The 25,013-nt window shown below is 41.8% G+C and overlaps 1 protein-coding gene and 1 long non-coding RNA gene across 20 annotated transcripts in view; one reads left to right on the plus strand and one right to left on the minus strand.

Annotated features, from left to right (window-relative positions):
- FOXP1 (forkhead box P1) overlaps nt 1-25,013 on the plus strand; it is a 364,496-nt gene that overhangs the window by 133,119 nt on the left and 206,364 nt on the right. For 17 of the 19 annotated variants that reach the window (XM_072044462.1, XM_072044450.1, XM_072044454.1 and 14 more), the window contains one exon: nt 17,632-17,697. The gene's annotated coding sequence lies outside the window, so the exon portion shown is untranslated. Of the gene's footprint in view, nt 1-10,248; nt 10,405-12,363; nt 12,389-17,631; nt 17,698-25,013 lie in introns of those variants that run through there. The other 2 variants (XM_072044451.1, XM_072044457.1) reach the window with 2 other exon arrangements.
- On the minus strand, nt 15,121-24,292 carry LOC140003620 (uncharacterized). The gene is made up of 3 exons (XR_011812584.1): nt 18,388-24,292; nt 17,547-17,688; nt 15,121-16,139 (listed from the first exon to the last, which is right to left on the minus strand). It is a non-coding gene; the product is annotated as an uncharacterized lncRNA (long non-coding RNA).

Below are 25,013 nucleotides of genomic sequence, written 5' to 3' on the forward strand. Positions count from 1 at the left end.
TTGGCAAAGCTGAGCCTGGAGATGGAAGAACCTCGAGAGCTCTGTTTTCCAATGGGCAGCAAATGGGGTGATTAGAACTTGAGATTTTGGTAAAGGAGTCTTGTAAATGCCAGGGATCTGGGCAGAAACATGCTTTTTGGTCAGGCAGCCACATTCCCATGTGCACACCTGTGAGATGCTCACTCGGCGCTCTGTAGGTTGAAGAAACTGGTCTTGTGTGTTGGAAGAACAAGCCCCAATTTCCATTTTGCTTAGAAGCAGCAGACTAGTACGTTAGTCTGTGTTCGCTGGCTAGACTTATTCTGGCTAATGTTTGCCAGATTCTTCTATTACATATTAAAATAAGATCTTTTGAGTGGGTTTTATTTTTGTGCGTGTTTCAAAAAACTAGGCCAGCCCTAACAAGCACATTTTTGTTTTTGTTTTTGCATTTTGTCATTTTACATATTGAAAAACGGAATGCAAAAAGAAAAAAAAAAAGCCTGCTAACATAAAAAAATATATATATAACTTTGCATTATTCTGCATAAGTGTTAAAATCTGACTGATAGTCTGTATACACAAACTGCTTTTTATGGTGTTTCCTTTCCCCACCCAAAGATCACAGATGTTATGATAAAAATTAATGCCCTTTTAGTACATGCTTTTCCTTTGTAAACTTGGTGTAAATAGGGCCACACGGTGTGTTTGTTACTAACAAATGCAGTAAGATTGAGGTACAAATAGTAGGCAGACATTAATTTGTCAGGGCAGGAACTCCTAAAAGAAAATGCAGAGCATTTTTCCCTCCTTAAATCCAGATATTTCAATATCATAAAGTTTTTATTCTAACCATCAGGAGCATACCCCTGTTTGAAGAATTCAGCTTTAAAAAATGTCTTTGTAAATTGAGATTTTAGGACTACCTATTTGGAGGACGTTCTGTGTGATAAATGACCTTTATAAGGCAAAAAAAAAAAAAAGTAATTTTGCATGTCTGCTTCCTAGGATATGTGATAATAATAAATGAACATTTTATATATCATTATATATATATCATGGCAGAACAAAAATCAGAAGATATATTATTCATTATTCCTGTTACTTTATATTTAAAAGGCAAAGGTTTTTGCTTCTTTGCCAAAACAACTGCTACAGAATATATTTGTAACAATCCCCACAAATATGAAGGGTGGAGGGATCTTCTAGGTCGTTAGTAGTGAAGGGATGCCTTTAATTGTATTCATTTGAACATTAATACATTAATGCTGAGATTTAAGTACTGTTACTATTAAAAATTAAACTGGAGGGACAGTGTGCAGATCATATGCTTTAGTGTAAGTTGTCAGGTGCAGTGTTTGCATATTTAGCCTGCCATTTCAACACGAAAATGGATGTTTGAGACTGGGTTTGGCTTTCTGAAGGACACTTTTTCTTCTTTTTTTTTTTTTTTCCCTCCCTGGTTTCATTCCTTGCAGTGGCATTTCTTTTCATGGGTACATTTGCACCACCTGAGCAAAAGTTGCACTGATTAAAATCAGAGGAGGATAAGGAGTAACTTGTTTGCTGTCCTGAAGTCCTCTTGTTCTTCTCCCCTTCCTCCCCCCGCTGTGTCCGCAGCTATTTTGCAATATGCAACCCCCTTCGAGCACTGCCTGCGGAACTGGAGTAGCTCTGGCATGTAGATTTCCCAGTGGGAGAACTTGTGTGGATGGTAATTTTAATGAGACCTGATTTAAGCAGTAGAATAGATCCATAAAACTAATACAAGCAGACTTTCAAGAGCTCTACTGTTTGTCAGGGCAGTGAATTTTAGAGGTGCATCCATTGGCTTGGTAAAGAATATTATCATCCTGAAAACTTAACCTGTATTAATTCAGATTGTTTCTATGCAAAGTACTACTGAGAACTTCTCGAATCCAGGGCAGGCCAAATATAGACTTATTTATTTTTCAGGCTAAACTTTCGTCCAAAAATCATGCTAGAACCACAGGACCTGAAAGCTGTGCTCTATATGAATGAATGCAAAGTCTGTACGAGTGCACACAGCTGTTTCCGAGCTGTGATAAACCCTTAGCTCTGCTTTTCCCCCCCTCGTTTAAGGGCACTGCTCGGTCTGTACGTATTTCAACCTCTTCTATTGTCACACCTAGTTATGTATGGCAGTAACACAGTTTTTGTCTGTCCTGCAGATACAGGCGTTACACCCATCCGAGAACCTGAATCATGCTTCAAAAAATACGCTTTCTGGCTTTTATTTTTCGTCCTGGTGCTCAGGAGCTTCCCTTGCTGTTGTTGGAAATTGTCTAGTTCTGCTTGGCCTTGCTAAACTGTTTTCTTTCCTCGCTTTCCTTGCAAGCCCTCTCCCTCCGTGGTGTGTCTTGTTTTTATTTTATTTCTCCAGCTAGCTATCTTCACAGCAGCTATCTCAAATGGCAGTGAGAAAGAGAGCAGGTGGGGGAATTCGGGGAGGGAGCTGGGCCTGCGCGCTGCAGGGTGGAGATGGCAATGGAAGAGCTGGAGCTCATTGAAGGAGGCTGGGGAGACCCAAAAAGCAGCGGAGAGCAAGGGGGGAAGAGGGCAGAGGAGCAAAAAGGGGGAAAAAGGAGGAGGGGGAGGATCGATGGAGTCAGAGGGCGAGGAGGAAGAGGTCAAGGACTGATGTGCTCTGCCCCGTGAGCCCACCCAACTGTCCCCGAGAGCCCGTGCAGAAAGGAGGTGGCTGCCGCCAGAGCAGCAGCGGTGACGTGCATTTAAACAGTGCAAAAGTTTATTTGCTTTTTTCTCGCAGGATATGCTAAGTGATTTTGCAGTTTGAGTAGAGTGGCATTATTGCACTTAGCTCTGCATTTATTAAATAAATTTGTTCTCCAACTCGAGTGTTAAGTGTGTATTATGAAACCTCAGAGCCAATCTTCGTGGTTGCAGTGTGCAAATATTTTTAAAATTATGTAATTAAACAGGGCTTGGGCTGCAGTGTCCACTGAAGTGATTTATTAATTGCATGGTTTGATTAAATTTAATGTTATTTTAGTTTATACAGAAAGGGTCGGTATCTTTTTCGCAGATAGGGACATCTTACAAGGCTGTCAGTGATGGTTCAGAGGTCCTTATGAGGAATCTTTAGCACCCAATTAAATATTAACCAAGAAGATGTGACTCGTTCCTTCTCTGTCCCTGAAACTGTGTTTTGACATCTAAGGCTGGTGATAAAACTTTGCTCTGCAGAATCACTTGCAATGCACTCCATTTATCACGAGATTATTTCTAAATTAATCACGCTAAAAATCTTTCCATTGTAATTGTGCTGGGGCTCAGCGCTGTGTGATGTGTGTAAATAAAAAAATGCCCTTTTAATTTCACGTTAGCTGTATCTAGCCGCTCCTGCAGCCAAACTGTATCTGTTTCCGTAGAATGTCATTTTAAAGGTATTGTGGTTACTGAGCGGCAGCTGTGATTGAAAAGTATGTAAACTAATCTTTAGTTGCTCGTGTCATTTTTATATTCCTATGTCAGAACACAAGAAGGCTGCTTTAAATTTGTCTTTCACTGTGTATTAATTTTCAAGTCTAATTTTTCTTGGGTTAAAGCGTATACTGCGTTCCCTAGTACACATTACCATTCAGTGCCAAACTAAATGGCTACTTGTGAAAAAGTACAAAATTAGTTCCTGCTTGATTACTGTAAAATACATATTTATTTTTGTAGGGACGCTTTTTATTACCAGTACATAAAGTACAATTAGCCTGCGTGCTATCAGTGCCTTAGAAGAAGAAATAATCAAGCCCCGTGCATTTACCGCTGTGAAGACCCGTAAGTTTGAGAGCTGTGCATTGCTTTCCCAGAAACGAGAAGGAAGGTGCAAAGGTTTTTTTTTATTATTTATTTTTCCCCTTTCTAGGCTTGCCCTGTGTGGTGTTCCTGCTCTTTTAAATGCAGACCATTTAAAATTAAATCCTCGGTTAATATGTCTGCATAAGAACTTCTTTGTCTCTTGATGCCCAACCATTGAGAATTCAATGTGGTTGTGGATAAGTATTTATTCATACCATACCTCACACCTGATCCTGTGTCAGTATGACATCACCCTTGCCACAAAGATTTCTGGTGGTTTAAAAATGTTCCGTTGTGAAATAAGTGGGAGAGGTAGAAAAGGGGCAAGGAAGGCAACAAAAATAAACTACTAGTGGGATTTGATGGTTTGCCAATTAGAAAAAAAATAAAATCATATTCTTAGGTCCACACGCTGCCTTTGATCCGTACACAGGACTTCCATTTGTGCCAGTGGCTGTTGAGCCTGCAGAGGGAAGGCTGTATATGACTTAATTTGTATGTTGTGGGAAGTACATTTTCCTAGCATGTGGTCTAGCTTACTTGAAGAATCTGAAACGCGTTATAAATGTAAATGCTGTGTTTAAGTAAAACTTCATTATGTTTTGGTGGTTTCCAAAAATGCACAGGATTTGACCTTAAAGTGTTATTTCAAGGTGTTATGATGTATGAGCTAGACTTTGTAGTCTTCTAAATTAAATCTTTGAACATGTTATTATTGTATTTTGGCATTGCCAAGATGTAGTTCTCAGCTATTTTCTGTCACAGCCTTCGTTTTTCCTTACGAGAGTAAGGAGACGGGGCCGGATCCTTCTGGAAGGCGCGTGTGCGGGACAGGGAGCACCATGCACCGACCGTGGTGTGGCTCGGGATGGGTTTGCCCCTTGGGTTTGGGCTCGAGCTGACGGTTCCCCCTGGCACACAGCTCGGCATCGGGGTGGAGCCGGTGCTTCTGCAGCGTGTCTGCAGCCACCGAGGGCCACTGCTCCGCTGCAGAGGCCCACGTAGGATGTGGTGAGCAGTTTAGCGTTTGGATCCCGATCTGGTTTGTATATAAAAGGGGTTGTGTTTCTGTTTGGAAAATATGAGCCCCTTTTACGTAGCCCAGGTGCGGATTAGCTCTAAACCATTCGCCCATTCCTGTGTTTGTGGGAGACTGTTTTCAATTCTGACAAAGAAGCCGTGCAAGTCAGGCCATAGAAACAGCAGAAGCAATCCAAAAAAGGATTAATATATTTATATATATATTAACAAAGTGTTTGCGATCTCAGAATGGTAGTCTGGATGTAAGAACAGACATAACCGCTGTAAGTATGCCTTCTCCCAAAGAAAACACTGGCAAAACGTTTCCACCTTTGCCTCCCACCTGCGCTCAGGGCTTATGTTTCTCCTTCCCCACCCAGCGGCCCTGTGCTCGTGCTGAAGCAGGGCGAGGAGCTCTGCCAGCCATGGGTGCCATCCGTGCAGTTGGCCCCTTGTGATGCAGGGCACAGGGACAACAACATTTGGTGTCTCCTCAGACCACCAAAGGCCCGTGGTGGTGGTGGTGGTGCCCTCGGCCTGCCAAGGAGGCAGCAGGGCGGGAGGCTCGGCCCCGCTCTGCCGCGGCGTTTCGGAGCACGGAGCGGGGTTTGGGCTGGGGTGTGTTGTTGCAGAGAAGTCAATTAAGAATAAGAGCTCTGAGTCAGCAGCCAGGGCTGCGGCCATCGCGCCTGAGAGCGGCCGCCTTTGAAGTGCTGTTTTTGGTAGCGTTTTCACGACGCGTGCTCGCGCTATGAATCACGATGGTTACGCGGGTGATTTTCCCTCAAGAACGGAGCCAACCCCAAACAAACGCGGGGCCGCGCTTTCGGTCCAACGCGCCAGGCCCGGCCTGCTCGTGGGAGTGCCCACAGGGCCGCTGAGGCCGTCTGTCTGTCTGTCTGTCTGGACGTGGCGAGGCTTTACCCCCCATGCGCTTGGTGAGGGAATGAGCCACCACATGTTGGGCATCCCCATCCACAACCCTCCTCGTAGACCTGGAGCTCCCTGCCTTCCTCCCCCAGAAGCCCGTGGCACCACTCAGGGTTTTCATGCACTTTATCCTGGGGTTTGAAAGAGGATTCAGCCCCAGGCTGCTGCCCATCCTGTGGGTTAGGGGCAATGTGTGCCACTGCCCCCGGGGAGGAGAAAACACCTCGTGCCTTGAAATACCGTTTCAGTGGGAAGACATTGGTCTTTGCTATGGCTCCGGGATGGTGGGCAACTGGTGCCAATATTTGATGTCCCAGATGGGAACCACACGTAGGGTATATCCCCTTCCCCTTCTGCGTAATGCCCTCCTCGCATCCTGCACGGGGCGATGCTTAGAAACACACCCCGAACTGAGTTCAAAATGGATTGCTTACCCATGTTTCTTGAACAGATAATTTTGCTGGCACATTATTATTCACCCTCTGCTATTTTCACACTGTGACACTAAACTAGAGAGAAGAAGAGATTGAAATTTTGACCGGTACGTTATCCTGATACCTGACGCACTGTGTCGATATGAGAGTATCTTTACCACAAGGACTTTCTTAGTGGTTTTACAGATCCCAGTGTGAATAAGTAGAAAAAGCTGAACTAATAGCTCAAGAAGCAAAAATATTTTTTTTTTCTTAAAGAAATTGATTAACATGCAAATATGTACTGTATGCATATTAAATATCATTTCAAAATGTGATGGGCAGGAAGCATAAGTGATGCCATTTGGTTTTGTGGCATCAGTGTGGGTTGATTAAGGGGGTGGGGATAAATTTTGGGGATTATTGATATAGCATGAGTAGAGCCAGATGGTTGTATTACACATCTTTTGTGTTCTTGTTTGCTTCTTAAAGCAGTTGCAGAATTTTGCCCTGGGCAAAATTTACTCTTTGCTCGTATGTTCCCTTGTGAATCTACTTTTGACAAAGTACTTCACAAAGAAGGGAAACACTGTGCTCTGCACCCGCAAACTCATCCCTTCCCTTCGCATTTGTGAAGTCAACAGCCCTGTACTTATAAAATATTTTGCAACTTGTGAAATAAATTAGCAGTAGGTGCAAGTTCAGCGTGTGTGTTGTTACCCCTCTGTATGTGGTATTGATTTCCAGTGTGTGTCATTTTTTAAATTTTCCTCACAGTGTTAATGGAGACAAAACTGTGGAAATGGCAGCCAGTTTGTTTTAGTGCACTAGTTATGTAGTATTCTTCCATTAAAGAAATGTTGTCTTAAAGATTAATGAGCTAATTTTTCCACTACTTTTTTTTTTTTTTTCTTTTTTTAAGTTTTGAGATTGTGGTATACCTGATTCATGTTATCAAAAACACATACTTTGTGGTATTCAGGTTGAGTGGGAGAAGGTTGTGATAGGTAGGTGGTTCTTAACTGGGTGTTTGTGACATTTGTTGGAACTGCTTATCACCGGAACCACCAAAATTTACATGTATTTGTTATTTCCCTTTGAAAGCAAATCATGCTTTATTTCCCATAAAAAGCTGAGTTTTTGTAAAAGCTTTGTAAGAAAGAATTTGTCTCCCTTCTGCCTGGTTTGCACCAGCATAACTCCATTGACTCAGCTGGGTTTCCTCCCACTTCGCATCACTGTAGGCCCGGGGTGACGAGGGCCCTCTGCATTTAACAATTACAGTGGAAATGATCGTGACTGTAAATATGTTTTGCCTCTGTGTGAGGCGGCGTGCTTGCAGAAACGGAGTGGGCTCACCTTGCTCACGGTGGCAGGACAGTTGTCAGGACCGATTGCTGGCTCTCCTGCTTGCAGACACCGCCTCAGTGGCTCCACGCCTGTGTCCCCTCTCTGGGCAAAGCCAAGCCGATGTTTTGCCCAGGTTGTAAGCGGCTGCTTCGGGTCCTTTGTTGGAGCCAGGAGCACTTGATGTAAAACTGGGCAACGAGCAGCTCTGACCTTATTGAAATCTCTGTCTAGTTCAGTCACAAGTCTGAGGCTGAAGCAACTTGCTTCTAATAATGATGCCATTGTGCTCATCCTATCTGATCGGTTCTTGAAATGTTTTAGTAAGTCTATCTTACAACATTATAAGAAGATAATCAGCTGCCTTAGAAGGTCCCCATCTGGAGTATAGAGTTCTTTTACTGAAAGATGTTTTGCCTTTCCGAGATAGCTCTCGCATTTCATCATCTGTTGTGCAGAGATGAAGTGCATATGAAAAGTCAGTGACTCTGAATCCATCTGTTGTTATTATTTTCCACTGATAATTGGCTTGAACAATGAAATGTCTGTGTCTGTAGCCTTTGAAACTGTACACCCTGTTTATTTTCTGGAGGTCTCGCTCCACTCTCACCCCCCCATTTTTTTTGTTTTGTTTTATTTTGTTATTTTTTTGTTGTTGTTTCATTTTCTCTCAAGCTCGTAACTAGTGGAGCTTGCATGAGGATGACATCTTTGACTCTGTGCATCAGTATGTGTCACTCAGCATCTAAAGCTTGCCTGCCAATTTTTGTCAGGGTCCTATGTCTGTTCTGTATAGAGTATAGATTAGGCTTACAGCAGGAAGACTGGCAGACCCAGACTTCATATATAACTTAACTGAAACGTAGTATTTATTTCACTTTATTAAAATATTAATTGAGTTCGGTGTCTAATACCTATGGAATTAGATACTACCTGTAATTGTATAATATATTCAGTTGCATCCAGTTTTGCACAATGCAGGGTATTAATATTGGATTCCACTAACAGCAGTTCCATTAGCCTGCTCAACCAGTATGAGATATATATGAGCAGGGAGGCATAACTACCAGCCAGAACTGCCAAAACAGTCATTAGAAGCTCCATTGGGATGGACAAAGGCTTTTACACAGTGATATACTGATTAAATTTTGTTCTATGGTTTATTTGCATCAAGGTTAGATCACTATCATCTATGTGAAACGTATTATTTAACACCTTATTTGGAAGGTCATTTCAATGCAAAAATAGTGAATGATACAGGGGCTCTAAAATTTCTTGCAGGATTTTTTTTGTGGGGGGTGTTGGGGGGAGGATTTTTCTCCTGTTAGGCTTGACCAGCTCTTCTTAGCAATTTTGTTTTAACGTGGTGAGCTTAATCCAAGGAAAAGTAAAAACTCCCTCCCTTCTTTGTGAGTGCTCAGCTGAACTGAACACACTTGCTTCTCATTAGGACCGTTAGTTATATCCACTGTCCTTTGGATCCTCAAGCACGTGCTGCAGATTATTTCAGTAAATGTGTGCTGCTTCTTTTAAAGCCCGAATCTGCGTGTGTCTGCCTGCGTGCACCGGTGTGTGTGTGTGTGCGTAAGTGGGCTTTCAGAATGAAATTTCAGTGCCGAGAGCAGTCGTGTTGTCCATGTTGCACTGTAGTCTGGAGCACAGGAGAGTAAGACAGAAGAGTGTAATCTTATTTGTGTTTCAATGGCAATCATTTAATGCTGCAAGTTATTAAAAAATAATTAAATTACTAAACCCAACATGTCGCTAGGACTTAGAACAGGAGGTCAATGTGATTTGACTCCTTAAGTTAGGAAGGGACGCTGGTGAATTCCAATTGCTTTAAAATTTTGCTGCTTCATTCTGTTTCTGGTATAGAAATATGCACGAGACTGAAAAATAATTTATTTCTCTAGAAGCAAGAGTAAATCACCGTATATAATTATGTATATTTGATTATAATAATAAATGCTGAGAGGTGCTTGGTGGTTATCACAGTCTCTAATTTAGTTGTTTTTGGAATTAAATATAGTCTGGAGGGGTTGTTTTGCGAGACTAATATTTTGGAAATAACATTTTTAGGGGAAACTTAAGAATTTTTCTTTTCCTTTTCCCCAAATAAACTACAAATAGGTGTGCATTATGCAGTGATTCAGAACAGCTAAAATAGATTTGTATGTGGAATGCTTTTTATATAGTAAATAAAACATAGGGACAGTACAAATGAATTCAGATTTAATATGTCAACTCAATCAAAAGTCTCTATTAATTTCAAAACCTCGTTAAGAAAAACTGGGCTGGCAATGTACTGGATTTGACTACAGTTAATGAAAATGAATTTTACAGGTGGTGTTTGGTTGTGTTTCTGCTTTGGTGAGATGGGTGGCTGAGCCAAAGCAGGCATAGCACACGATTCATTTCTTTTTTTTTTTTTTTTTCCAGAGCAATGCTTAGATTAGAAATGAACGTTTGGCATTGAGTTGTTGGTGCTGTTGTTATTTACTATTATCCGAGGAAAGCGTTTAGCTCTATGATTTGATTTGATTTTGTAGCTCCTATCCCCTTAAACAAGCTGTGTAGCTTGTCAGAGATCAGGACAGGTAGAATGCACAGCAGGCGTCTGATTTGAGCCAGTTACTCATTTGCTGAGTGTTTGTGTTTATGCAAAGGGGCCTCTTCCTGCATATTTAATCTAGAGTAAGGCAGTGGCTTTTGTTGTGTTTAGACCACATACCTTCAGTCCTTCCTTACACTGCAGCCAGTGTTGAAGCACAGAAAGGCTGGATAGTCAAAAGTGCTTTAGTGTTTTCAAACTCTCAACTTTCTGCAGTTGGTTGGGAATTACTGTACGTACAGCTCTCAGCCTTTTCTTCCTCATTAATGGGTAAGTTTGCACTGCGGTAGAATAAGATACTTTTGTTTCTGTTCCATTTTAAAAACGCAGAAAATGTTTGTTTGTTTGTTTGTCTGAATTGTCCAAAGCTCCTGAAGCAAGCCTGGTCCGTTCAGGGAGTTTGTTGCAGGGAATTAGACGAAGAATACAGGTGTTTCTGGAATATAGTTGCGAATAAAGTCCTAAATGCCGTGCTGCAATAGGCAGGTATTTGCGGGGGGGCGGCAGGGGGAGTGAGTTCGGTGTTATTATTCTTTGTACTAACAAATCCTGTTTTGTAACTATCCTGAAGATAATGCTTCCATTGTTAGCTAAAAGCTTTCAAACAGTGTGCAACATAGAACTGCAAAAGCAGCAGCAAAAAAAGAAGAAGGAGAGAAAAAAAAAAAAAACGCTCTGGTCTTTATTGTTTCCTTAGCAAGGGTCCTCACTAGAATGTCTGCGCTGTAATAGGAAGGTTTTTCTTATGTGGAAATTGAATCGTCTCTTCATTGATATTAATAGCACACTAGAGATGTTAGCCATGATGCAGAGTACCAGAACTGTGGAGTAGGAAACCTGATATTGCAGGGGGAAAAAATGACAGTCCTATTGCTCCTCAGTGTGGGAGACATCCCTCCATGAGAGCAGAGTTTGCATAATGGCATCCTAGCTTAACTATTTACTATAGGTATTTTAATCTCGAGCTCTTTCTTTTAATATAGATGTAATTACTCTCGCTCGCTCTCGCACTTATTAACAGTGCAGCTCGGTTTCTGATTCAGTCTGAACAAATTAGTTTTAAAAATGACTTTCCAGAAAATCCATGCGGTGTGCCTGCACAATGTATACTGTATATGCAGCGTACGCTGCCTTAGGAGAACGCCGGGGTCCAATGAGAGGGAATTGGTATAAAAAATTAAAGAAAAGATGACAAAGGGCACGTCTTCAAAGCAGACGATTGTAGTACAGACAGCGTTGGGAGAAATGTGGAAAATGTGCACCGAGGCCAGAAGTAGTAGTTTTGGTTACCAATTAACTATTTCCTTCGTTTGAGTAACTCCTCTCAAACAGAAGAGTGTGCTGTTCCACCACATGTTGGAAAGTGTGAGAATCTGAATAAAATTTCATCAACCTTATTAAAATGTGTAGGGACTTTGGTCTTCTTGGGTACAAATCAGCCCACAGACTCAGAGGCATTTATTAACAATAAAGGCTGCCGAGGGTTTTTAATAACAAAATTACAAATACCATATCTAATTGTAAGCGTATTACTTTTATGCACCAGTTAAAAAAAAAAAAAAAAAAACTTTTTATGAGGAAAAGTACCTCAGTCAAAGCACCTTGTGTGATTAGTGCTATTGTATTCTTAAATTTTGATTGATAGAGATAATAGTTTTCACTTAAAAATACAGACAGGTACTTTAACTTTCCATGACAATAGCTATTTGCATTTCTTTTATCTTTTTGTTTAACATTTGTGGGGGTTGGGACGGATTTGATTATTAACTCTTATTGCACACCGAGGTAAATGCTAAAACAAAGCTTTTGTTAAAGCTTCAAAGGTAAAACAGCAAATATTGTTTTTAGCCTTCAATATTTCCCGGCTGTGCAGGGATACCTCGCCGGTACCTCCCCATGGCCGTGACCAGCAGCCGCGCTCGGCCGCCAGGTAAGAGCCGGGCCCTGGCGCCGGGCCTGAGGGGCGCTGAGGGGGCCGGGGGCCCTCGGGGCGGCTCGGTTCGGCCCGGCTCGGCCCTGCCCGGCTCGGCCCGGCCCTGCTCGGCCCCCGGTGGCGGCGGTGAGCCGTGCCGAGCCGTGCCGAGCCGTGCCGAGCCGTGCCGGGCTGCGAGCGCTGCCCCTCGGCCGGGGCCGGCAGCGGCTGAAGCGAGGAGCCGAGAGCGGCGCCCAGGTCACGGCGGGGGAAGCGGCAGCGTTACCTAGGGGTGTCGCTTCGCCAGGCAGCACTGAGTGACTGCTGGGGGAGTCTCGAAAAGTAACGGGCTTTTTTTATTATTATTATTCTTTCCTTTTTCCTTTTTTTTTTTCTTTTTTTCTTTTTCTGGCTTCTCAGAGGCTGCACAGGGGAAGGGGAAGGGGTGCTCCTGCCATGCCTCCGCTGAGGCGAGGTCAAGTTGGCAGGAGGGCGCTGGAAGCAGCCCCAGAGCGGCTGAGGCTGGCAGCGAGGCTGGCACAGGGGCTGGCAGAGTTATTTCAAGGAGCAGGGGGGGATTGCGAGAGCGTGGAGCAGGCGGCAGCTCTGGGGGCGCAGGCTGGCCGTGCTGGGGAGATGGCCTCGCACCCTTGGGTGGGCTCTGGGTGGGCTCCGGGTGGCTTTGGGGTCCCGGCGGCTGCAGGGCTCAGCTCCCGTCTCTGGCCAGCTCTGGTGTGCAGAGCGCTGCGTGCGAGGCTAATAACCGAGCCGTCACTGAGAGATGCGAGACTGGCAGTCGGCGTGCAAATTCTGCGTTGGAAGCGAGCTGTTCTGAACTTGTCTGCGAGCTGCACCCGTGTTTCCTGTCAGAGCTATTAAAAAGCAGGGCAGGGATGGAGCGTGATTAGTTCTGTAGCACTGGCTTACGCCGAGTGATTCTTTTCCAAGGTTACAGTGGACTTGAAAGGTAATATTATTTTGAAAGGGAAAATGTGCCGTGCATAGCTTTGTCCTCGTGCCGTTATTTATTTTAATTTTATTTCTATTTAGAATAAATAAAAAGCACCAGCCAGGGATTCTGAACAGCCTGCTAATGACTGAAAATGAAAATGCGGTACGATTTGCTCACTCCTTCCACCGAGAAGCAGCAAGGCAGTGAGCGTTAATATCCCTGGGTTTTGGCCTGTACCAAATCCATTTCCCCCTCTTCAAAGCGAGGTGAAAGAAGTGCACTTAGGCTCTCGCAGTTTTACTGTTCACCTGCGTTTCACTTTCTGAGGAGGTGATAATGACTCCTGGTAAAGAAATTCTCCCGTACTGTGCCCTGTGATATTTAGTATGCACTGCACAATAAAAAGTAGCCACCTTGATAACGGTCAGAAAAAAAATATTCTTCTTCAGAGTATTTGAAATATTTACTTTAATATATATATATTTAGGTCGCTAGGTTCCTGGAGGGGAAAAAAAAGGGGGGACAACAAAACTAAGGAGGCTGTTCTGAACACCTTCACAGCAGTTCTACACGTGACCTGCGTGTGTTGGTACAGGTAGCCCAGCCGAGTGCACTGATAGGAAACCTGTCTGCAGGATTGTGCCCACAAGCATGCCTCATGCCAGCTGTTGCACTTCCCGATCAGTGTACACCCTGTATTTTCAGGATTAAAAAAAAATTTCAAATGAAAACATTTTTTTTTCTCTTACACATGTATAGTTAACAAAATCATTGAGTGCATCTGTTCCTTTACAGGATAACAAAATAATAATAATGACAATTGCAAGGCGTATTTCAGGCTGTGTGTGACTCAGTGAATTTTGAAGGGAAAGAAATAGCTGTATTTGATGGTTCACTTTATTTAGATGAATTTATTGCACAAAAGTGCTTATTTTGATTAACAAGTTTTGATATTTCAAAGCTTTCAGGAAAACTGCTAGTTAATATTTTTAATCAGACACATTAAATATATTTCAGCTGATCTTATCTGAGAAAGATCAATGGAAATAAAAATTCAGAAATATTTTTTTGTTGCACTGTCGTGTGTGTGTGTTCTCTCTCTTCCCTCTCTCTCTGAATAAAAAGTGTGCTTTCTAGGTAATGACAGGGAGATTCCCTCTCTAGTTTAGGTTTCCAGTAATGATTTGTAGGCTGCTCAGGGCTGGGACACTGGCAAAAAAAAAAAAAAAAAAAGGCATAAAGATGTGAATAGTTCTAAGCAGGGAAGCAGTTCAACTGATGTGCTTCTTTCCTGTATAAAATTACTTACAGTCAGTTTGTGTGGGTTCAAGTTCTTTGTTAATCTATTTCTGCCCATACCAAAGGCTATTCTATTTGGATACTAATAAAATTGTTGCTCTTTTATTTTGGACTTTATTCTGCAGAACTCTCTATCTCTATATATTCTTCATATTTGTGGTTAATTTGGCTTTGCAGTAATCACATGGAGTTGGGACTCCAACCTACAGCCTCAAAATCACCTCCATGTCCTGGTGGAGACCACTAAATTAAATAAGTGTTTTGGGGATCAAAAGTGCTAAATAGTCTGACCCAACAGCAGGTAAAATGGCAAAGCCCTCTTCTCTTTTTGTCTTGTCCCCTTGTACCAAATGAAAAGGGCCTGATCCAGAGCAATAGGGGGTCTTTCTCTTAAAGCCAGCTGAGAACATCATGGCACTGCCTCAGGTTGTGATCTTTTTAGGATTGTTAAGGGCTGTCTTTCCAAAACCCCGTTGCAAACAGCTATTATAAAAAGTACTTCTGTATTCAAGGATTTCAGAGTGCATTAGAAAAACATTTACCCATCTTGCAGATGGGTAAACTGAGGTGCTTGGCGAGCAAATCCGATGTTTTCAGGAATGTCTGGTAAAATCTGACCACAGCAAGTAGTTTTGCATGGACTTTTCCCTGTGTGTAATCCCACTTAAGCCAGTGGGGCTGTGTCACAGGCGTTTGGAGAGCTTCCCTTGACAAATGAGACACGATGACCACTAGTGCTCACAAAGTGGATTTTTGTGTGTGGTTTGGTTTTCTATTTTAATCATCTCCTTGAGGGGAAATATGAGTATAGTGAAGTGTCTTGCTTTGGTAGGTTGGGATTTTTTCTTTGTTTGCTCCACACACACACTTGCAGTGTTGATGGTGCTTTGTGTTTATCTTAAAGACAGCGTGATGGAAGGAATGTGTGTTGCACACATCAATTCACTCACCCATATAAACATTTTCAGGAGGAAAGTCTGTATTTGTATTTCTGCATTTTGAGATACTCAACTTTTAGACTACTAATGAGAAATTTTCACAGGTGGGAACAGCTGTCTCTGCTGCTCATTTTAATTTCAGTGGTACGTTATCCAAATTTTTTGAAATTCAGGTAGCTTAAAGAGCAACTTAGACAACTAGAAACAAAAGCAGCCCAGGTATCAGTCAGTGACTGATTCGTGGGAAGAGCTGAAGTCTCCTGAACCCTCGCTGCCTGTTGACCTTTGTTGACCACATTTGTCTCCCCTGAGTTAATGTCGGGCCAGTGTTACCAGGTTTCCTTGGGGTGTGTTTGTTTCATATATATAACAAGCATGTCTAGAAAAAGTTAACCTGTCTTTTACAGTACTACCAAAAGATTTATTGTATGCAGTTTTTATGCAAACGTGTAATTTTCAGCAGTTTCCTCCAAAAGTACATTTTAAGGTTGTTTCTTTTGCTATCAGGAAGAGTCAGGGTAGAAATGAAGTCTGCTTGCAAAATACTGCCAAAGAGAGAGCTGACTGCCAAATACCCAGAAAATTTATAAACCAGATAAATATGAAAAGGGGTTTAAAGTGTCAAGTCCAAGATAACCCCTGCTGCAAAGCAGGATAAAAGCCTTTATTGTTGCTAATCTAAGAGCACATCATATGTCAAAGGTCATGTATTTTACATAAAAGATGTATTGTTTTACATACTCTCAGGAAGGTGAGACCTGACCTGTTACGATGGAGTAGTGTTATGTCCTTTAGAGTGCAGAATCGGTGCCTTACACACATACCAGTGAAGCTCATAGAGCTTCCTATGCAGCAGACATGTACACAGCTTGGCCTCTGATCTTCTGGTATTTTGCTGCGAGTACTGTAAAAAAAAAAATATAAAAAGAAATAAAATTAAAAAAGAAAAAAAGAAAAAATGCCAGTGAGCAGCAGACAAAACCAATATTCATTTCATCTCAAGGTAACCTTTTTTTTTTTTTTTTTTTCCTGGTGAAAAATAATCAGTTTCAATGGTAAAGAAGTAATGCCTCATTCTCATTGTGAAAATATTTTTCCTTCCAAAATAAATGGCAGATGAGTACATTTTCTTTTGAAATAATTTTGCGAAGATTCTGATTTTTCCCAGAGGTTGATATTTCACTACTTCAGTAAAAAGCTTCACCTACTGATGTAAATGGCATAAGTTACCAGTTGGTGAGTTTCACAAACACCCCCAAAACTCCACCTCACTGTGTGAATTTTGTGAAATGGAGTTTCACGTAGCACTGTCTTACACATCCACATGTCACTGACTTTCCGTTTCATATGATGTCATCTGTGTCGGCAAATTATCGCATATTTCTTTCTGGCTTTACTCTATATTACTCTGCACCCCTGCAGCAGAACATTAACATTTCAGTGAAATTGTTATAATTTTACTCTTATTAAGGTATTCAGTCAATTGATGTGGAATTAATTCTGAATGCTGTTAGTGGTTTGAGTGAGTAACTTGATCTAAATTAATAAACAAATGTTTTTCTTTTCTCTTGTACCATATGTTGATCCCAATTACATGAACAGAAAGTGGCAGATTGTCATGTTTCTTAAAAGATTACATACTCTTTTGCATAAGAGAGAGTACACAAGATGCAGTAATATACAGGGTAAAAAAAACTGCACGTGCTGTTTTCTCCCTCCTACTTTTTATAAAGATGCACTTTAATTATTTCTCTCTTTAATACTCGCTGTACTTACCACCTTGGCATACTTGATGTGCTCTGGTTATGCTTAACCAGAAGAAATCCCAAGACAGTAAACAACTTTTTGAATTAGGCGTGGAAGATGCAGCTAGTTTCAAAAGCTTGTGGAGGGCTGTGTCTCTATAGAAAAGGATGAAAAAGGAAAGGATCCAGAAGCTAAAATAGACATGGTTACAACCGGTCTTAAAATGCCTTAAGTAAGGAGAACCCATTCAGACAATAGTCAGCTTTCTGAAACAAAGGACTGAACTCATATATTATTCAAACTAAAAATAGATTGATAGACATCAAGATTAGGAAAGTTTATGCTAGAGAACAAAGATGTCTCATCTCCATGTTCTTATTTTTTCTCCTCCCTTTCTTTTTTTCCTTCCAAAGACCCAGTTGTTCTTGTTGAACTGAAGAGCCTCACACGGGCTGGTACTGATAAGCAGCAGCCCTGTGACTTGATTGTTTTTATTAACTCTCTCTGAAAGTCATTCACCATTAAACACGATTAGATTCATTTGTTGCTTTATTTATGTTTGTACTTGCGAATGTGGTGCCAATGAAAATGCTTGGGTGGTGCTGCTGACGCTGACCCGGTAGTCATCTGTGTTGCCTTCTTCTCTGCAGGGTAAGAAGAGTGACTTCTTCGGGTGGCTGTAGCTGAAGATTGCTTTACAGGAGCATCTGGAGAAGGTAAATACAAATAATGTTGTACACATAGTTTCTGAAGCATGTCTGAACCAAGGCCCTGATCCTGCAACCCCCATGAACGTGCCTAGTAAAGCACAAGTAAGGGCTCCTCTGGCAGCATGGATAAGAACTGTGAGGTTGGGCTTGGCACTGAGCTTTTGGAGCCACTGCTGTGCCTTAAACACGTGCTGTGCCTGGGAAGTCGATGGTTTAGGTGCCTGGTTTCATTCCAGGAGAAAGGCCTCAAAGATGCCCTTTTGGGCTTTCAGCCACGTGCTGTAAGGGCTGTCTTAGGACCGAATGGAGCCTCTTTGTGAGTGGGAAGGCCCAGCTCCAGTTCCTCTTGGTGGCCACGTGGCCAGCCCGTGGCCACCATTCATGGGTGCTGGGCTGGGAGCTGCAGCAGCCCTGCCCTGCAGCAGGGTTCCCTTGTTGGGGCAAATCCCTGGGGAATGAACGGTCAAGTTAGCTGCGGTGCTGCTTCACCCTGCCTTTATGCTCCTGGGTTTACAGCAGTGCACTGGAGAACAGAATTTAGCTGTTAATTTGATTGCTTATTATCACTGCAAGAATTAAAACGCATGCTTTTTAGGCTTTTGGAACACAGTAAAAAGGAAAGAAATATCACTCTCTGCAAAACGATTTTTATTTAAAGCAACATGAAAGTCCCTTCCTTCTAAATTAACTCCTTACCTCTCTTCTGGTCCAAAGTTTCGAGTTGGAAAGGAATATTAACATCACAAAAGTGGTGATTCATAAAATTAACTTGCAGAAGACAGGAGTAACGCAGATCAGTGTTTGGTACTGAAGGGTGTCATCTGACTGAGGTTCATATGGCTGCTTTATAATCACCTTCTTTCAGAAATTAATAGTCGGTTAAGCACCATAGCAACAAGCAACACTGATGTAAGCGCTGAGCAGTGGCTGCTGTTCGCTGTGATGTCAGTGTTCGTTAGTACTGTTCTCTTGACCTTGTTTGAATATAAAATGGTGATTTCATTTTAAACTTAGAATTTTACGGAGTGACTAAATGCATCAGAGTGAATTAGAGCTATTTTTATTTTTAATTTTATTAAAATGTACTTCAAGAGGGGAAAAATGTCCCTGTTCTCTTCTGTTTTAAATTAAAATAGATCTGAGGAAGATGTGGGGTTTTTCTTCAGTTCTTTGTTGCCAAAAATATCTATTTAGTGAGGATGAAATTCACAAAGTTCAAGAGAATAGTGCAGTCCTTGGCCATCCCCATGATATATGTAAGCTGTGTAATATATGCCTTTCTTCAAGATCTGAATATCACAGTTTTTGCTTGCTTGTTTGTTTTCTTAATGTTGGATCCTGTGGAATATTAGATGCATTTCAGCTACTGAAGAAAGAGCAGATCCTGTAGTTTAAGATGGTGGCTCCTTGCCCAGCAGTGATGTTCCCCCTGTGGGTTTCTGTGAAGAAAGGAAACAGATTAAGTCCCAGGTGCATCAGACTGCCTCAGAATTTGTGGGATTCTTGTGGAGCCATGGTCAGTGTGTGGCCATGATGCTATGTGACCTGGGAAAATTAAGAATTTTGGTTGTGATAAATGCAAAATGCTACCTGTAGACCTGTTTTCAAACTGCAAAACAAAATTCACAACCTAAAAATAGATTTTTTTCTGTGCATCCCTAAATGGTAGGACTTTGTTATGTGACAGGGTATGGATTTGTCCTGCTTCCACTGCTCTTTCCAACAGAAAGCTATTTGCTCCAGGGTCTGTCCATAATCTTGCAAAATGTTTCATAAAATAAAGCCATGAGTGATATGTGGTCTAAGAAACTGGATGTCAAATTTCAACTGGGTGAGAATTGAAACTGCCGAGATAATAAACCATGAGAATAGGAGATAGTAATGGAAATAGTGATAGAGTCCTAATTAGAGCCGTGCCACTGAAACAGGGAAGGTTAAGGGTTTGGTTGATTGAGTTTGAGCTCAATTGCTTGATAGCTTAATTTCAGGTGAAATCCCATCTTCGGAGTTAGCGGTTAAGCCACTCAGTGCAGCTACAGAGCAGGACTCTGTACTCCTTGAGGAGCGGCCGTGTGGCCCCGAGCGCCCCGGATCGGCAGCGAGCCTGGCCTTGGGCATGCAGAGCGGGATGCAGGACAGACCTGATAAATAGATTTTTATACTTGTGTTTTGTTTGCTGCTTTTTTTTTTTTTTTTTCTTCCCTCTCTTGTCGACTCCAAAGAGCTCTGAACAGAGGCGCAGACTGAATAGATACAGCAAGGGGCTTTGATGGTTAAACCTTCAGAATTAAGATGTTTACATTCTCCTTTATTTAGCACTGTTAGGCATAATGCCTAATTATATACCAGTTTTTCCTCAAAGTAAGAATTTGAATTGAAATGTTTGATTTGGGGAGAAGGGAGGGGAAATGTATTTTTACAGAATTATGGACAATAGTGTTAGTTTTCCAGGAGCATTCATTTGTTTAAATGTATGTAAAAGCATTTTCAATAATCAAACACCATTCAGCGAGCATTGTAAATCAAGGATAGCTTGCATGTTGAAAAATTGAAAAGTACAAAACATGCTACTAAAGTTGTACATTACCGATAACAAAAGACACATGCAGACTTTAAGATAGCAAAGATAGAATCCTTTAGAAAACCCTTAACAGGGGGAAAAATCAACACAAAGGATTTAGCAAAGTTACACTTAGTTTAAAATTCCAAATCTTAATGCTTGCCAGAGTAAAATGTTGATTAAATGCCGATAATAAAACAGAAGCTGCCTTCTGTAACTCAGTACTGGATGATGGTCAACAGATAAATCTGTGGGTCTGAGGTCTAACTTTGTGTGTGTGTGTATACATATATTTATATATATTTTCTCCCTTCCCTTCAAGTTAAGAGAAAGGTCAGAACGATTTTTTTTTCTTAAGCTCAGTACAAAAAATGGGTTGCACAATTTGTGTGGAAAACAAAGTGGTTTTGGCACCAAAAAATATTTTTCCACCTGGAATCTCCCCACTTTGTTTCATCAGGAAGAGACAGTGCTCAAACTGGGTTGGTTTGTTGCTGTGCCACATCTTTGTTGGCCTCTGCATGCATCTGCTCCTTTGTATTTGTGTGATTCATTAACAGGAGGAGCTCCAGACAAAAGTTAAAACCCTGAAACATAATTTAGAAGAGAAGTTTGTTAATAGGGTGTGCAGCTTCTCCGAGGTGCTCTTCTCACTGGTTGCTTTCCAGGAGATGTGCTGGTGAGGTCCTTACTCTTGTACCTCAGGCAGTGGGAAGTTAGTAGGGATGACATCTACTGAGTTTGACACCTGGACTTTTTCTGCTTTTGACCTAATGGTCTTTAAGCATGTTGCGGCACAGAAACAGCCATTGCTCCACAAAGATGCAGTGTGTGGCTGTTCATAGGCCTTCTGAGTGTGTTGTAGTCAGAACTACGTGACGGAGCAGACAACCTGCTGCTTCGAGATTTTCTCCCGTTTTCTCTGCAACAAGCCCAAATTACATACAGCCGTGCTAGAAGTATTTTGCCTCAGTGCTTATAACACAGCCAGTAGGAATTAGGGATCTGGGAGGCCCTCCTCAATGTCTGCTGCGGGTGGGGTGTTGGTCATGTAGCTGAAGCTGTAAGTGTCTGTCAGGACACAACTAAGAGTGGCTTCATGTACTTTCTCACTGTTGTGAGAAGCTGAAATACCCATCTTGCTAAGACCTTTGAGTTACTCAAACTGAAGAGTAAACTCTGGTGCAAAGTCTTTCTGTAATCCGTAGTAATAGAAATTACAATATTACCTGCGTGTTCCGTGATAAACCCCCAAAAAAGGTTGTGTGTGGACCTTTGGCAACACAAACTTGTTTCAGGACCTTACCTTGTTTAATTAAAGGTTTATTCCAGAGATGGGTGAAGCTGTGAATTTTCTGAAGCAATTGGGTACAGAAGATTTAGAAAATAGATTAAGACATTTTGGAATAATTTAGAAGTATTTGAGCAAATCTCATTAACATGGACCACTAGCATGCTGTATTGAAGACTTCAAAGATCTGTCAGAGGAGTTCTTTCTGTGCTATTGTCTGCCAGCATTAGCAATCTCAAGAGAACATCATTCTTTTGTTTGCTTTTGGCCCATTTAGCTTTTCTTCTTCTCCTTAATGTTCCTTAATGTATTATAAATCTTCAAGTGGGCTGGTAGAAAAATACGTTTCTCAGCTTTGAGATAGTCAGTGGCAGGTTTTGATCCTCTTGTCTGATGCTTTTGGACCAAATCCTTCTGGTCTTCATGAAGAATGCTAGAGCGAGCCAGATTTGTCCAGTATTTTACATAATCTCGCAGTATTTCTTCCGTTTAACTTATGTAGGTGCTCAGTATGATCTAAAAATGCCAGTACTGATTTGCATTACCTCACGCGTTCACAGTACTGTTATTTGTTTCAATCCTGTGAAGATCTTGAAGCACAAGATGAGTGGTTCATGTACACCTCCAGACTGTATCCCTGCAGTGTTGGGCAGGTGTTGAAGGTATGTGGCCTGTGCCATTTGGGAAAGGAGTTGGCTGGACTGAGGAAGGAATTGTGAATGATGTGGTAGGAACAGCAGCGGTCGCATTACTCCAGAGCCCAGGCGCGGGCTGCAGATCAGGTAGCCTGAGCTCGCGCTCTGTCATGACCACAAAAGCAGTAGTGGTGGCAACATCCAGCTCTAAACAACCTATTTCTGAGGTAAGGATTGTTTTAAAGCTTGCCCCTGTGCCAGGGGCTGGGGAGGGCCGTTCGCTGGGGCCGGTGGGCAGCACTGCGGCCTGCTCCTCAGCGCCTCAGCCAGAGCCTCCGGGAGGCCGCAGGCTGGAGAGCTGCCTCAAAACACTCATCCTGTGAAGGCGGTGCATGTTTCTGCTTCACAAAATCCAGGGATGTGAGCAAATGGCACCAGAAATAGATCCGTATTGCATATTTCATATTTTATTTGGTCATCTCTGAGGTCATTGCCTGTTGCCTTCCACCACGCCAGGAGCAGATCTTCCGGCACGCTTCACTTACGGTCCTGCAGCGGTAGCAGCGATATTTTACAGTGGCAGCGTTACAAGCCCAGTGATGTCAGTGGGCATTACAGGAGGCCACCCTTTTATTTGGTAGCTCATACTGAAGCCAAGGCATTTTAAAAAAAAAGGAGTTTTTGGCCCTGATTGCCTGCCCATATTTCTCATCGCAACGTATGAAAGCATTTTTCACTGCTGCTAATGGCAGGAACTTCAGACGCCACCTCCAAGATGTTTAATTGCTAAGTGTTTCTCGCAGTGCAATCTGTGAATTTTAATTTGGGGCTCTCCCACCTCTGCCGGCCATCTACTTTGCAGTGTGTTTTGCGTAATACTGCTTAATTGCTCAAAAGGGTCATTTCTGACTCTGAGCTCACTGTTTATTTTTTTAGTAGGGTAGCACAAACATTTGGACATTTTGTAACTAAGACTCTGACGTCATTTCCATTGCAAACCATTAATATCAGTAGTTTATAATACGGCTTTTCAGAATACATTTTGTTGAAATATGATGATGTCTTATTTTGTTTAAGAAAAATAGAATTGTTTTCTCCTTTTTAAAAAAAAAATTGAAGATAAATTGGTATCTTCTGAGTAATAGGTCAACTTTCTTCTCCTGTCGTACCCTTTTCGTTATTTTTAATAGCCCTTGTGTTTATCTGTATTAGCTGTAAGACAAGTGTTTCATTTAATTCTGTGACATGTTAAGGGTCAGTGGATCCCACTGATGGAAGGAAACGTCTGTGGAAGGGCACAGCATTTCCTGCTACTAGGGCACTTCCACCAATGGAACAGTGGGACACAGGCATGACATTACTAATTGTTTGTAAAGATCTTAGAAATAGAAAGTGCTACATTTAAAAGCCAACAGCAGCATAAATCAATAAAATAGGCAATGAGACCATTTCCTTTTTTCAGGGGAAGGGGGATTTTTTTAACCCCTTTTTAACTGGAAAGACATCATGCAGTTAATTTTACAGCTTGTGTTTGCTCTATTGCTGTCATCAGTCTTCCTTTAAATTTTATTCCAATAATAGGGGAAGATAATTTTTATTGGATTTTTTTTTTTAAAAAGCTTTACTGAACACAATTGGAACACTGTTAAAAATGTTATTATTGGAAAACAGCTGAGGAGTGGTTTCTGAAGAAGCACAAATTCTTTTGCATCCTTATTCGTCTGAGGTCTGATGTCCAATGAGAAATAAAGTGTGCTTTTATTGTTTGTTTCCCTTTGTCTTAAGGAGGAATAGATGATTCCTTTTGGTGCTACTTGCTTAGAGTATTCAAAGCTCTGAGCTCCGTTTTGGAGAATGTTGAAATAAACCCACAGGAGGTCTTGTAAAAGTTGTAAGAAATTGTAAGCATGTCTGCTGAGTCAATTATATGAGACAAATTGCCAGGGTAAGGCTGCAAGGTTCCAAACTTGTTATTTACTCTCTGCCATCCTTAAAACAATTCATTTTTGCCTTTGATTTCACAGCAGATAAATACATGTTTTGGAGGAAAAAAATTATATTAATTAGACAAAATATTATGTAAAACTTAAGGAAGTATCTGGATTTGTGTAGTTGTAGTTAAAAGCAGAATTTGGCCTATCCTTCTTCTGAAAGTTGGAAAACTGAAAAAATACAGTTTAAAAATGCAGACTTTGGCTTTTTATAACTTCTTAATGAGACCTGAGTGCAGGAGGCAGTATTCCTTAGATCATTTGAATTTTAATGTTGAAGTTACTCTTTAAAAAACAAAAAACACAAATACCAACTTGAATCTCTGAGAGCATTCACGATTTTTTGACGAGTTCATTAACCCTGTAAGGAGTTCCAGAGAATTACTTAAAGAGTAGCGTAGATCCCACGTGTATAGTGTGTGCTGGCTAGTTCCCTAAACCTCTGTGTAGTTAGCGGGTCGTATGTTGATGATACGCAGGCCAGCTGGAGCCATGGATAACTTGGTTTGGAATATATCCTGATCAACTGTAGTACTTTCTAGATACTTGATAAGGTCCACAAGTCCAGTAAGGGCCCTTTCCCAGTCTCTCCTTTTCCATCCCCATCAGCACGGAAAGCTCGGAGCAGAGCTGGAGCACTGGTTGTGTTTGACAGACCTGGCTCCTGCTGAGCTCAAGCCATGGTTCCCAGCCGGGCAGGATGCAGCAGCGTGGTGCATCCCCATATCGTGCTTGGGGAGCCTGTCTTTGAAGCTGCCCTGGAAGGAGCCGCTGGAGGGGAATGCTTGTAGTGAATCCTAACGCTCTTCTTGCATCTGAAGGGTAGAGCTGTGTGTGTCTGTCCA

Source organism: Anas platyrhynchos, chromosome 13 (assembly GCF_047663525.1).
Source record: "Anas platyrhynchos isolate ZD024472 breed Pekin duck chromosome 13, IASCAAS_PekinDuck_T2T, whole genome shotgun sequence".
In the NCBI taxonomy this organism is placed as follows: Eukaryota; Metazoa; Chordata; class Aves; order Anseriformes; family Anatidae; genus Anas; species Anas platyrhynchos.